This window comes from Coregonus lavaretus, assembly GCF_964263955.1.
Source record: "Coregonus lavaretus genome assembly, contig: HAP1_SCAFFOLD_152, whole genome shotgun sequence".
NCBI lineage: Eukaryota > Metazoa > Chordata > Actinopteri > Salmoniformes > Salmonidae > Coregonus > Coregonus lavaretus.
The window spans coordinates 229,918-235,329 of record NW_028165720.1 but is presented as its reverse complement, the minus strand read 5'-3'; positions in this window follow the sequence as shown (position 1 = coordinate 235,329).

Here is a 5,412-nt window from a genome sequence, read left to right as displayed (position 1 = left end):
TACTGGGCTACCTGGCTCAGGACAGGGACAGGACACTACTTACACAGGTCAGAGAAAAATCTAATCTTCAGTGTTGTGATGGTATCTGTCTGACGATGTTGTTGACAGTGTATGACTGTGTGCGTGCGTGTATGTCCAGGTGCTGCGGTCGCTGTGCCAGGCCTGGGCCAACGCCAGGGCCAACGCCAGGGCTGACCCCAGGGCCAACCCCAGGGCCAACGCCAGGGCCAACGCCAGGGCCAACGCCAGGGCTGACCCCAGGGCCAACCCCAGGGCCAACGCCAGGGCCAACGCCAGGGCCGACCCCAGCGCCGACCCCAGGGCCAACCCCAGGGCCAAGGGGGGGATGGAAGAAGGGGGGGTTGTTTACCACGCCACCACGCCTTCAGCAGGCTGGAAAAGTGGGATTGATCTGTTTGTCTTAGTTTGATCCATTTGTTTGTTTCAGTTTTCAGTAGCTGAATCCTTTTTTTTCAACAAAAACCCACTGGATTGGTTGAAAAGTGAATCTAAACATACATAACATGCACAATTTTAACATAGTGGAAGATACATACTGAATTCATACTGTTTTCCATACTAAGATGGACCAAGATATGTAGCTTTTTTTTTGCACATATTTTTTCATTGGTTTTGCAAGAGTCGGCTGATTGGTCAGTTGATTGGTTTTGCAATATGTTGATGGTATTGATTAAAAGACTAAGAATAGAATGTAATGTCCAACCCAAAATATAAGCTGTGTTTACTCCATTGTTTGTAAACGATATAACTGTACAAAAATTATCTCAGTTGGTTGCTGATTATTAAATGTTACATGCAATGTAAATATTAAATATTAAAACCCGAATGGAAACCCCTTTGTTAATATGTATTGGCAGTAATTCACTTAATGAGAAGCATGGAATAATTGAATATTTTGTATCATCCTAAAATGTATCTTTTGTCACGCTGGATGTTTGTAATATGAGTAGATATTTTTAGGGTTGGGCAGTATCCAGATTTTCTTATCATCATAACATTATTCTCTCATCCCATGATTTACGGTATTACTGGCTTAGTACACTAGGATACACAAAAAAAAAACGCAAAATAAAGCATTGGGCATCTATTACCAGAATGCTAACAATATTAGCACAAGTAATAGCGAATTTCCATGGAGGCTGTTAGCTAAATATACGACCTGAAAAATAGGTATTTTCAACTTTCACTTTCAACCGAAACCGAATGTATATTGAATGTGGGCATAGTCGTCTTTTCAATGTCTTTTCAATGTCTTTCCAATAACATTTTGCTGGGTGGGAAAGTTCCCGCCTTCACAGAGACTGCATTCACAGTAAATGCTGCATATGTGGGCTCAATCAGAAATTACCTTTAAATGGTGCATAACTGACAAAGCGCGATCGGACTGAATCCCGGCCTAAGGCTTCTCTACTCACTATGGAATTACTTTCTTTCACCAGGGGTCAAAACAACGATTGGATTCTATTTTGCCAGTTACACTATAAATACGACTTTTGCATCAGTCTTGACTGAGTGTCCTTGTAACTAATAGCCGTAATAGGATGAATGGCTGTAACTGAGGTATGTATTTATGAAACTATGTAGGTACGTAATAAGAAAATGCCAGAAGGATAATATTGCTTTGTCAAAGGAACAAGGTCCCGTTTTAGTCCATTTCAATTTCTCATATTCCAGCAGTTTATTCCGTCAAATTGTCAGTTGGTTTCTTTGTCAGTCAGTGATCAGTCTGTCTAGACATCATTGCCTCCCAGAATGTTCCATATGTTCCTGCTGAACACGTCTGTACAGAATAGAAGGTCATTTTGGCATAGAGGAACTACATCACTACCTACGTCACTACCTTCTCCGCTTGTTACCCACATCCCCAGGACACAAATTAGTAGCTAGCAAGATGGAGATCGCAGAGGTTATTTCGCAAGTGGCTAGTTTGCGTCAACTACCTTCACTAAAAACACTGCAAAGGTTTTGCCTGCAAACTTTGGTTTCGAATCGATATTTTTTTTTCTCCACTTTTGGAAGTTACAAAGAGAGTCCTTCATTAATCCGAGACCCTAGTCAATGCTGTCGGGTTTCCGAGACCCTAGTCAATGCTGTCGGGTTTCCGAGACCCTAGTCAATGCTGTCGGGTTTCCGAGACCCTAGTCAATGCTGTCGGGTTTCCGAGACCCTAGTCAATGCTGTCGGGTTTCCGAGACCCTAGTCAATGCTGTCGGGTTTCCGAGACCCTAGTCAATGCTGTCGGGTTTCCGAGACCCTAGTCAATGCTGTCGGGTTTCCGAGACCCTAGTCAATGCTGTCGGGTTTCTGAGACTAGTCAGTGATTGAGACAGAAAGAAAGTCAGTTACATTCCACTATGTTTTTCACATGTAGGATATACTACATTGACACAAATGACAAGTGATTATCAGTTATATTCTCATTGTATATTGTCACTGATGTTTTTTTGCATAATGAAGTATTTCACTGTCAGTACTAAATACAACCTTGATGTGATATGTAATAAAGGTAGTTACCCCTACAGATGAATGCTCCGGCAGTTTTTTTGTCCAATGTTTCGTTCCGAAGGTCTTTTTCAGGCTAGAAACATTTAGTCCCCTCCAGGATTTTGTGATTCTGAAGCTACATTTTTTCCCCCATATATTATGCGAGGGCTTGCAAAGTAGAACAATCACCACACCTTTAGAGCATAAAACAGTGAAATCATCACGGTGAGAGCCAATGGCGCTGGAGGGAATAGCGTCCGTTTTACGGGCTCCTGACCAATTGCGATTTTAAAAAAAAGTATTATTATTTTATATTGTAACTTTTTTTGTACATAATATTTCCGCCATTGTTTCCTTTGACCGAAAAGTGCTTCTGGACATTAGAACAGCTACACTATATATACAAAAGTATGTGGACAACCCTTCACTCCATTTTTGTCCTCCCCTCCTATAGGCAGAAACTTAAACAGGAAGTTCAACGTTGGTCTGACCAATCGGATATATGCTTCAAGATTGTTTTGATCACGCGTAATGGGAAATGTTTCAGTTTGCCTCTGAGAATAACATTGCCGTTTCACTGACTCAGTGACTGAGTTCATCAGGAGATGCATAGAGGATGTTGTTACCACTGTGACGATTAGAACTTATTCCAACCAAAAACCGTCGACAGATGGCAGCATTCGCGCCAAACTAAATGCACTAACCACTGCATTTAACCACGGCAAGGTGACTGGGAACATGGATGTGTACAAATAGACCAGCTATGACCTCCGTTTGGCAATCAAAGAGGCAAAACTACAGTAAAGGGACAAAGTGGAGTCCCAATTCAACAGCTCAGACACGAAACGTATGTAGCAGGAACTCCAGACAATCACTGATTATAAAGGGAAAGCCAGCCACGATGCGGACATCGATGCCTCGCTCCCAGACAAACTAACCTTCTTCGCCCGCTTCGAGGAAAACACAGAGCCACGATTCGGGCCACCGCCCCTCACGAGGAATGTGAGCTCTTGTTCTCCGTGTAAGACATTTAAGCGCGTTAATCCTCGCAATGTCACGACTTCCTCCGAAGCTGCCTCCTTGTTCGGGCAGGCTTCCGCGTTCGTCGACACCGGCCTTCTAGCCACTGCCGCTCCTCATCTCATCATTCCATTTGTTTTGTCTTGTTTATTACACACACCTGGTTCATATCCCCTCATCAGTACCTGTATAAGTATTCCCTCTGCCCCCCTTGTCTGTGTGTGATTGTTTATTGTGGAGGATATTGTAGCTCGGTGGACCTCTTTTGTATTTTGTATCGCCGGGATATTCACCCGTGTGCATTGTTGTTTTCCAGTGTGCCATATTTCCGCACTGGAGTGTTTGACGCATTGCTGCGTACCGCTGTGTTACGGAATAAACCTTTTATTCTGTGATTTACCCTCCTGCACCTGACTCCTTCTAAATCACACACCACAGAATCACACACCAACCATGGAGTCAGCATGAGAAGGGAACATGCCTGGAGTCGTTGCGCGAATCTGGGAGCATTCTACTATGCTAGCCAGCTTGGGAGAAGCAATGGATCGGGTTCTCCAGGTCGTCCAATGCCTGGAGAGGAGAGGACCCGACCCTTTGGGACCAGCTGAGCGACCGGATCCAGCCACCCACAGCCCAGCACCCAGAGGGATTCACCTATCCCGACCGAGGGAGTATGATGGGACAGCTGCCCGCAGCCACGGATTCCTCCTGCAGCTGGACCTCTACTTCTCTACCATCAGCCCGGCTACATCGGAGCGGGAGAAGGAGTCCGCCCTCGTCTCCTGCCTCTCAGGGAAAGCCCTGGAGTGGGCCAACGCAGTGGGCCAACGCATGCCTCTTCAGGGCAGTCTTCGATCACCTGCCCGAAGGAAGAGAGGTGGACGAGCGGCTGGTCCAACATAGGCAGGGGACGAGGACCGCACAGGACTTTGTCCTGGAGTTTCGAACTCTAGCGACTGGGTCAGGGTGGAACGAGCGGGCCCTCATCGACCACTTCCAGTGCAGCCTGCGAGAGGACGTCCGAAGGGAGCTAGCCTGCTGGGATACCACGTTGACTTTTAACCAGCTGGTGGACATGGCCATCCGGTTGGACAAACTGCTGGCTTCAGGAGGACTTCCTGGAAGGGGCCTGCCCGTTTCACCCCCCTCTCAACCCGGATGATGTTCCGATGGAGCTGGGTGGTGAAGTGATCCGGGAGAGCGGAGGGCGACAGCTCCAGTGTCACTCTTGTGGCACGAGAGGACATTCTACTGCACGCTGTCGACAGCGTTCTTTTGGGTCTGGAGGCGGCAGACAGGGCAATCTCGCATCACCCCAGGTAGCGAAAACCCACACTCGTTCAGAGCCCTCTGCTGCACACTTCACCATACACGTCCACTTTCCTGATTACACGGTAGTTCCCCAGTGTAAGGCGCTGGTCGATTCAGGTGCAGCTGGGAACTTTATGGACAGATCGTTAGCTCCTAGTCTAGGTATTACATTGGTTCCCCTATCCATTCCACTGCCCATCAAAGCACTTGACAGTCGACCATTAGGGTCAGGGTCCTTTAGGGAAGTTACAGCACCAGTCACGATGGTTATGCAAGAGACCCATAGAGAGCAAGTCACCTTTTTTATTATTGAGTCTCCTGATTTCCCTGTTGTGTTGGACAGGTAGCAGTGCTGGGAAGGGGAGAGGAGGAGAGGAAGAGGGGACAGGTTAGGAAGAGCAGAGGAGAGGAGGAGAGAATGTGGGGACAGGTTAGGAAGAGCAGAGGAGAGGAGGAGAGAAATTGGGGACAGGTTAGGAAGAGCAGAGGAGAGGAGGAGAGAATGTGGGGACAGGTTAGGAAGAGCAGAGGAGAGGAGGAGAGAAAGTGGGGACAGGTTAGGAAGAGCAGAGGAGA